At 36.3% G+C, this 10,371-nt stretch overlaps 1 protein-coding gene across 3 annotated transcripts in view; it reads right to left on the bottom strand.

Moving 5' to 3' along the window:
- Positions 1 to 10,371, bottom strand: part of LOC106869631 (uncharacterized) — a 232,169-nt gene that overhangs the window by 26,314 nt on the left and 195,484 nt on the right. The window lies entirely within an intron of this gene.

Genomic DNA, 10,371 nt, shown 5'->3' with positions numbered 1-10,371 from the left:
TCGCCCGACAGTAAATCAAAATACTATCTGTAATTCTGTATTGAATCAAATAGGAAAACGTTTTGCTCAAGGACTTAAGTTTGAACAATTTTCATGGTGTTTCATATTTAGATGCTTTTATTAAATTCATTCAGTCGTTAAACATAAAAAATGTTGGAATTAAATGGTTTTGATTAACTGTCAGGTGACTTTTGGCCAAACCTATATATATTCTGTTTCACTAAATTATTCATTTATATTCATTGTTTACAAATTTCTTCAGAGTTAAAACTAACGAAGAAGGTTATGTTTTGGACTCCGTTAATGGACGAGTATTTTCAAAGGATTTTGTTGGCGATATCATTTACAAAATTTAGGGCAATAAACTTCACGGACTTTTCCGCATTTGTTGGCGTAAATCATGAATTTGAATCGCTTTTAATACATGCGTGACTCGAAGCAGCGTGTTGGTAGAACTTTTACCGCGTTGGGAAAAAGAGCTTAGCGGCATTTCGACCGTCTTTACGTTCTGCGTTCAAATTCCGCCGAGGCCGACTTCGCCTTTCATCCTTTTCGGAGTCGATAAAATAAAAACCAGTTGAGCTCTGGGATCAATGTAATCGACTTACTACCTCCCCCCAAAAATTGCTGGCCTTGTATCAAAATTTTAAACCATTGAATACATGCAATGAATGAACTACTGCGATATAAAATAAGTGAAGGGACATCTCCCTCCCAGTTTATCACGAGTGTTTTATCAATAAATAAATACATAAATAAAACCCATTTTTTAATTTGATAAGTAATACATGAATATTGTGAAGACGTGTAGCATGGCGGTTAGGCGTATTGCATTCTTGACTGTGAGATCGTACTTTCCATTCTCAGACCGGCTGCGCGTTTTGTTCTTGAGCATAACATTTCATTTCACGTTGCTCCAGTCCACCCCCACTTAGCTGTAAATACGTAATCCCGCAATGGACTAGCTTCCCGATTAGAGGGGAATGTTGGCGGGATGGCATTATTTGAATTGCATAGTGACCAGCGATTTATAACAATATCCGTTAGTTTGGTCGATACCTTGAAACCGTGACATGAATAATAGAACACTCGGGAATAATAGGCTTTCCTCCAAAACCCCAACTTGTCCTGAGCATTGTAGATGGTTGCTAGGGCGTGCTTTTGCTGTTTGAACAGAATCTTTGACTCGTGTTATCACAGATCAATTTGTGATAAGCGTAGCACGGTTCACAATTGAACGTACTTTGTGATCTCGTATCAGTGTTGAATGAACCTGTGACAAACGAACATGAATGCATTTTGTAGATCTCTAGGATGCTGTGGGCTTTCTGAGATGATGCTTAAGTTTTGATTTGCAAGATAAGTACTAAAGTAGCCATTGATTTTTTAATTAGAAAACGAAGGCTACTTTTTGTGATGCAGGTGCATGATCGATTTATATTGACTTAGTGTTTTACTAGTCTCTATTTTATCGACCACTTTAAGATAAAAAGGAAACAAAATATATTAAGACAACTCATCCCTTCACTAAACAACAACTTGCACCTGCTAACACATTGCCCTTAAATTCTAAATTAATTATTAACAAGGAGGTGTACTAGTAATACAATACCCTATTATAAAACAACAACAGGGTGTCTTTCTCCTAAGAATTCCACGAAAACTTGTAGTTGTTAATTATAGACAACAATCAAACGAGATTGGCAAAAACCCAATTGAACTTTGACACATCATGTGTAAGTAAATGACCGGCAGAGGGCGTCCTGGTTCCAGAAATCATTGGCGAAATGTAACTTTTAAAGTTAGATTGAAAGATGCATATCGATTGCAACAGTAATCAGAATAAGTGCAGTTTAAGGCAAAAGAAAAAAGAAAAACACGAGAATTGCTTTTATTAATCATATACATCTTTGTCCTATACTAAGAGTACATCAGCAATTGCTTTATATATCAAAATATCAAACAGCAAATAACATTCTCTTTTTCTTCAAAGTTGAATGTTAGTGTTAACTTCATTAATTATCATCATCATCGTTATTATTATTATTATTATTATTATTATTGAGTGAGAGAGCAGTGCATGCCATCAAAGTGACACTGGGGTAAAATATACGAAGCTCAGTATACTCATCATAACCACCCGTCTGTTAAGGGCACATCAGACACATGCATCACAACCACATGTGCGCGACATGGTAATTTCATACCAAGATTAACAGCACATGATCTTGCAGGTGGGGACCCAGTTAGAATTTTCGTCAGGTCGAGTAGCCTATCCTGCTGAAAAAAGGTCCCTGAATATGGGTTGTTTAAGGATGTTGAACGACCCCCCCCCTTGTTTCTGGAGGTGAATTATTCAGATCCCGAAGAATTCCTCTCAACAGATGGATATGATGCTTCCTCACTAATTCTGCTCGTGATCAGAGATGCACGTATCGTCAGCCACCAAGGGACATGCTCAACTGGTTAAAATCAAACAACTGACAGTTAAGATGAGAAACCGTGAGAGCCATTGCCTGGTTCTGCATCAGGGCATTTATCATTATTATTACTATTATTATTATTATTATTATTATTATTATTATTATTCATTTCTGCCGTCTTTCTTTCAGCAACTGTAATATGAAAAATACGATAATTATTTCTTTAAATAACAACAGGAAATGTACTAATTCAAAATTTAAGTAAAATTGTACTGTTTTCTTTTTCCTTTACTTTTTATAGTTTACTCGCAAGATTTTTGGTGCTGTATTAATTAGATAGCGTTTGGTACAGTTCCTTACACATTCCAATAATGGTCCAAAGACAATGAAGCACTTTATAATTCTTGATGAAACAAATTTACTATAGTCAACCGGTAAAACATCATGTTATACATACATACCACCCCACACGCATACGAACATACATACATGTATATATATATATATATATATATATATATATATATATTATATGCATATAAATATCACATCCACAGACGGATAGATACACATTCATACATTATTTATCTGCATGAGTGCTTGTATTTGTATGTGTTTCAATTTTGATGTATGTAATTAACGAAAAATAAAAGAATCGAGTGTTTTGGTCTCACAGACAACTTCTGAGAATGACTTATTTTTACAATCGTTCTTCTTTACACTTCCTGAGAAAATGTTTCGTGAGAAGCAATTTACCAACAACTCAACCATTGTTTTGAGTGACGAATGGAGTTTGCCTAATGACGTCATAAGCGTGGAAAATATTGAAATTTTGACTGATAGAACATAATCGACAAAGAAGGATTTCTTTTCTCTTGTCTGGCTTTATATTTCTCTGTTATTGTTGTTTAGCCCCCGGTCGAGAAAATCCCATGATTAAAGGTATTCCAGTCATGACCATCACGTCGTTTGGGATAGGTACAACTATATTAACTAATTTGCCCGTCCAAAGAATTTTCATAAGTTTGTCCCAAACGACCATGCTTGTTTTCGGCCTTTTAGTAATTCTTTGTTTCATACGTTCTGAGTAATATAAAGATTTTCCTTCATAAATTCCAATTTTATTTAGTGATATAAAAATTAGGAATGCTTATCGTATATGATGTATAGATGCCAGGGAAATATATCCAATGTATCACGTGCTACATAGGGCATGCAAAGGGGTTACTAATTTTCAGCTCATTCTGTAAGAGCGTAATGTATAATTTTAAGGTGATTCGACTGTTATTTCACACAGGTTGACTTCCTAAATATTTCTTCATTGTCACGTACTTGATTTTATTTCATCAAATTTCGAGGTCGATAAATAAAGTACCAGTTAAGTATTGGGGTCGATGCAATCGACTATACCCCTCCCACAAATTTCAGGCCTTGTGCCTATAGTAGAAAGGATTCTTTTATAAGTTCAGGCGGCGAGCTGGCAGAAGCGTCAGCACGCTGGGTTGAATGCTTAGCGGCATTTGGTTCGTCTGTATGTTCTGAGTTCAAATTCCACCATGGTTGACTTTGCCTTTCATCCTCTCGGGTGTCGATAAAATAAGTATTAGTTGAGCATTGCGGGTCGATGTATTCGACTTATCTTACTCCCCGAAATTGCTGGTCTTGTGGCCAGAATTTGAAACTAATATCATTCTATGAGCGGTGTTGTATGTTTGCTATTCCACCAAGGGTTATTTCTGTCACCAATTAATCCTATAATGTTACAAGTCTCTGAAGATTTGTCAACATATTTTGAATGTGATATTTACCTTATGTATGCAATAACAATTTTTGTTCATGAAATATACGTAAGGCGGTGTATCTAAATATCTTATAAACAATTTTTCCTGTTTTATTTCATACTTACATATGTACGACATACACACACATGCATACATAATCACATGCACATACACATATATAAACGATAGTTACAGCTTTCTAAATTCCGTCATGTGGTATCTCTCAGTCCAAGATAATGGTAGATAGTACTCATTTACTGAGTACTCAACTTACTGAGCTGTAGAATCGAAACAAACTACGTGGCTGCGAACTGAAATTCTTAACTGGACACTGATATCTGCGGCCGCAACAGTGACTATATTATTTTATTGAATCGGCATTATGGCTGGAGAAAGCAGATATGAATTTTGCATTGTTTAGAAAGACAAATGTAACATGATGTCTGTGTATGACATGATATATCTATAAGCTTAATTCTGTTATCTGTTCATCCATCCTCTTATCCATGGCTGTCATAGCAATAAACTGTTACGACAGTCATATATATATATATATATATATAGTTCTGCTCTTCATTTGTAAACTACCTATTGTGTCCTGTTCATTAAACGTCTCGACACACTTCAAGTCCTGACGCACGCATGAAAGATAAGTCAGTAGAACGATTAAGCAGAGAGATGGTAATTTATACCAGCAACAAGAACTAAAAACAGTCGAATACATGTACACAGTCTTATACTTCAACAACGCCAACAACAACAACAAAAACACCACTTCAATCACCATCAAAATAATGACATTTGAATTTTGGCAATAATTCTGAGAGAACAATTTTTCATTTCTGTATGCATTATTCAGTCTACTACACACAGAATTTAATAAAGTTTCCATAGAATTCAAAATTTCTACATTATATAAAATTGGTACATTGCTAGTCTGACATAGCGAACTTTGGACCGATTCAAAGCTGCAACTGAATGCGGGATATAACGTAAAGACAAAGAGATTAAAGCATCGTCATTTATCCATTTAAGGTCGATAAAATATGTATTAGTTAAATCTAATTCTTAATTCAAACAAATGTTGCAGCGTTCAGCAAACGTGAGACATATATTTGACTGACTAGTATAGCGGTCTGCAGTAAATAGCTTTCGCTGCGAGCGCGATTGAACTGAACACTGCAAATTAATGAAATAATTAACAATTCTACTGCTGCTGTTAAAACAGTGAATTGCCACATATTTTGAGAGAGAGAGAGAGAGAAAGAGAGAGAGAGAGAGAGAGAGAGAGAGAAAGAGAGAGAGAGAAAGAGAGAGAGAGAGAGACAGAAAGAGACAGAGAGAGAGAGAGACGGAGAGAGTGGAGTGGACATGAAGGCCAAGGGTTGAGTAACTAAATTACGGATTTTGCTACAGGTACAACACACTAGGAAATTTCACTCACAAGCGCGTCCGATACTTAACATACTAAAATATATAGTGATATATCTTGGTTAAAAGTATATTCATTCGAAAGTAGCGGTAGAATGAGAACCAAACTAGAATATGATTAAATATAATGGGCACCAGAATGGTTGTGTGGTTAAGAAGCTCACATTACAATAACGTGATTCCGGGTTTGATCTGGATTATATCTTGGAGAGGTGTCTTCTGCCATAGCCTAAGTTCTGTCAAAGCTTTGTGAGTGAAATTTGGTGAAGAGAAACTAACGGAGACTGAAAGGTGGATTAAGATTGTTGATAGCCTAATGGATATAGTGGTGAACATTCAGCCGAATGGTCGGAGGTTCGCACTCTGCCCGAAGCACTTCGTTATGTCAGTGGTTGGGACAAAATAGCCCAATCCACCTGGCTGTAGATAGGTAGGCATGTAAGAAAATACCTTCAAATCACTCCCTGGAATCTTAATAAAAGAATACATCAGTTAATGTAGTCATAGTTATGCAATAGAACGGGATGGTCATAGCTGGAGCTCTTCTAATCATATTTCCTCAGAGTTGACTTGAAGCTAAACAACAATAGCAATGATACTTCGTATTTAGAGACAAGGCCAGCATTTATTAAGAGGAAAGGGCCTTAGGCAATTTCATCGATTCCGTTACTTGACAGGTGACGTATATGGTGGCACATATGACGCATTGCCCCACCAAAAAGCCCTACATGCTGATTGGGCCTATGTTACATGTTTTAATGCAGGAATTCCCAACCACTTTATTTTTCATCTATGGAACCCTTTAATTATTATTTTATTCTGATAGACACCCCCCCACCCGATAGCCATTCAATGTTTAGAAGCTAGTTTCATAGATATTTCTTTCAAAATCCCTATTTTGTTTTTCACACATTCACGTGTGTAAGTTTTCAATATTCTTTTCTACCCACGGCACAAGGCCCAAAATTTTGGGATAGGGGGCAGTCGACTGGATCGACCCCAGTACGGAACTGGTACTTAATTTATCGACCTCGAAAGGATGAAAGGTAAAGTCGAACTCGGCGGAATTTGTACTCAGATCGTAAAGACAGACGAAATACTACTAAGCATTTCGATTTGTTCGACTAAAGGCGGTGCTCCAGCATGGCCGCAGTCAAATGACTGAAACAAATAAAAAATAAAAGAATCTAGGCACAAGGCCTAAGGTTGCCAGCTGTTAGAAGCATTAGCAGGGCGGCCAAAATGCTTTGCGGCATTTCGTCTGTCTGTTCAGAGTTCAAATTCCACGGAGATTGACTTTGTCTTTCGAAAAAAGATAATTACCAGTTGATCACTGGAGGTTGATGTAATCGATGTAATTCCTACCCCGAAATTACTGACCTTGTGCCAAAACTTGAAATCAGTATAGAGACAAGACCTGAAATTTTGCGGAAAAACATTAGTCAATGTCATTGCCTCCAGTACTTGACCTGTACTTTACTGTAACGACTCCGGAGGTTTGAAAGGCGAAGTTGAATCCCCAGCGAGATTCAAGTTCAAAATGTAACGAGCCGGAACAAGTGCTACAAAACATTTTTTCCCACGCTGTAATGACTCTGCCAGACCTTTGTAATTTTGGCATAAGGTTAGAATTTTAGAGGAGGTGGGGGTAAGTCAATTACCATCGAACCGAGTACTTGACTTGTACTTTATTTTATCGAACTCAAAAGGATGAAAATTGACCTCAGCTGAATTTGAACTTAGAGCATAAATAATCGAAAAAAATACCTCTAAGCATTTTTTCTTCGACGCACTAACAATTCGGCTAGCTTGTCGCCTTGTAATGAATTAATAATTCTTTCTTTCTACTAAAGATACAAGGCTTGAAATTGTGGGGGAGAGGACAATCGATAACATAGACCCTAGTGCTCGACTGATATTTATTTTATCGACCTCGTAAAGGTGAAAGATAGTCGACCTTGGAGGCATTTGAAGTCAGAAGATAAAAAGTCAGAAGAAATGCCGCGAAGCATTTTGTACGACGCACTAACAATTCTGCCAGCTTAACCCATTGCCTGCCATGAGCCCTATTTGGGGAACTGCTAAAAACAGTTTCACTGCCAGTTGTTCCTTGTATTTAAAGTGAATTGCTTACGTACATTGCATTTTCAGAGGTGTGTTTAACAATATTTAGTAGTTTGTCATTTTTAGCTCTGGCTAATTTCCAGAGGAAATTGTTATAAATCGCAATATTTTGAACTACAAAAATATTGACTATTTTGAAAACTTTTTTTTTTTTTTGCATTTCACATTCATATCATTCATTGATATTTCATACACACTCTCATTTGATACTATAGTTTCAAAAAGCAAAATAAAATAAAATAAAAGCTGAAATGTTTATTATTGCAACTGAATAGAAAAAGATAAATATGATTTTATTTCAGCGATCCTCATTTGAAATTTATCATTGTTTCCAAAATAATTCACATATGAAGAAAATTTAAATACTATATATTATTTTAATTCCTAAGACACCTGGTAAAGCCAAAAAATATGAATAAAAACATTTGGCAGTTAATAGGTTAATGCCTAATAACAATTATTAATAATGGTAATTGATACAACTAGCTGCAACAATAGCATAAATAACAACAACCATTCTAGATAGTCTCAACTTTTAATAGTGTTGGGTTGGACATGGAGCGGACAAAAAGCTCCACAATATATCCACGTGTGAAGGCGGCGAGCTGGCTAAATGCTTAGTGGAATTTTTTCTGCCTTTACGTCTCTAAGTTCAAATTCCGCCGAGGTCGACTTCGCCTGTCATCCTTTCGGAGCTGATAAAATAAGTACCAGTTGAGCACTGGGGTCGATGTAATCTCCCTAAATTACTGGTATTGTGCCAAAACTTGAAACCAATAGTCCTTTCTATTAAAAGCACAAGGCCTGAAATTTTGGGAGAGAGGGCAGTTGATTAGATCGACACCAGTACTGAACTGATACTTAATTTATTGACTCTGAGAGGCAAGGTCGACCTCGGCGGAATTCGAACTCAGCCTTGTGCTTTTAATAGAAAGGACTATTGGTTTCAAGTTTTGGCACAATACCAGTAATTTAGGGAGATTACATCGACCCAGTGCTCAACTGGTACTTATTTTATCAGCCTTAAAAGGATGACAGGCAAAGTGAACCTCGGCGGAATTTGAACTTAGAAACGTAAAGGCAGAAAAAATACCGCTCAGCATTTCGCCCGGGGTGCTAACGATTCTGCCAGCTCGCCGCCTTACCACTTCCAAATAATAATAATAGATACAACTAAGTGTAACAATAACAACAATACTAACGGACCTTCTCGTTGGTCTCGTCTTCTAATAGTGTTGGTTAGGATATGGAGTGGACTAAAAGCACCGCAGTATAGCCATATGTTTTAATTAATGAAATTAGAGGTGTATATGAAATGAATTTACATCGACAGGATTTGATAAGAGAATATCGCCTGCACTATTATGGGGATTGCTAGATTACTCATTGCACTATTACGGAAAATATCAGGCGATCACTTCTTGCACTATTAATTTATAGATAACCTCATGTACTATTAATGAGAAAGCTAAAATTGTTGACAAGAGCGGACATAGTTCAACCCAATGACAGCTACATAAGTTACCTTAGATTCGTAGGCGTGCGGAAATGAGAGGGTAAAGGACCAACATCAACTGATCTATTGTAATCACTTATGTCGCTTTACTATCTGAACTCAGATCCCACCGCTGTCGACTTTACGTTTCGTTCTACCAGGATCGATAAAAAAATACCATTTATGTACTGGGTCCAGTATTATCGACTGTTCAATTCCCCCCAAAATACGGGGAGTTAGAAATAATTACTACTAAAAATAAGTTAGAGGAACAATAAAGTTATCCACGATGATAATAACAACAACAAGAACAACGATCTCAGGATAAATAGATTAGAAGTTGTGCGGGATGAGCTTATTATAAATTTATAAATATCTATGGAATAATTAGTCTTCTTGGAGAATTCCTTTCTTATCGATTTAATCTATTTCCAAACTCGCTACATTTAGACCTCTCTCCACACAAAACACACACACAAACACAAACACACACACACACACACACACACACACACACACACACACTAATTTAACTGCTGTTAATGCTGCAATTGCTATTCTGAGGCCTTGATATGTTATTGTCATGACTGCTATTTTTGCTATTATTAATGATAAGGCTTCGTTTTCAATAGTGCAATTATTACGACACACACATACATGCACACACACACACAGAAAGAGGGAGAAGAGAGTGGAACTATAGGGCATTATACTTAAATACATAAATTTCATCTTAAATCTCTCAACAAAGTACATAGTTTCTCTAGCACAATTAGAGGAAGATAGATAGATAGATAGATAGAGGCTACACAGCATTATATTTTAAGTAATAATTTCATTTTAATTCCTATCTTAACAGATTTACCTTAAGTGTTTTCTGTAAATCTTTATTATGTTACAAAATATTCTGATGTAATCTTTATCAGAGAACGTGTTCATCCCTTTTCTTTTTTTTTTTTACAGGGCCTATGCATTATATTTCATTAATACCACCCAATAAAGCGGTGAAATGGCAAAGTAATTGGAATATTGGAAAAAAAGCTTTGCAGTATTCATTTCGGCCCTCTGTGTTCTGAGTTCAAATTCAAATAGGACCAACTTTGACTTTCATCTCAAC

Source organism: Octopus bimaculoides, chromosome 6 (genome assembly GCF_001194135.2).
Source record: "Octopus bimaculoides isolate UCB-OBI-ISO-001 chromosome 6, ASM119413v2, whole genome shotgun sequence".
NCBI lineage: Eukaryota > Metazoa > Mollusca > Cephalopoda > Octopoda > Octopodidae > Octopus > Octopus bimaculoides.
This window is presented reverse-complemented; position numbering and strand designations above follow the sequence as displayed.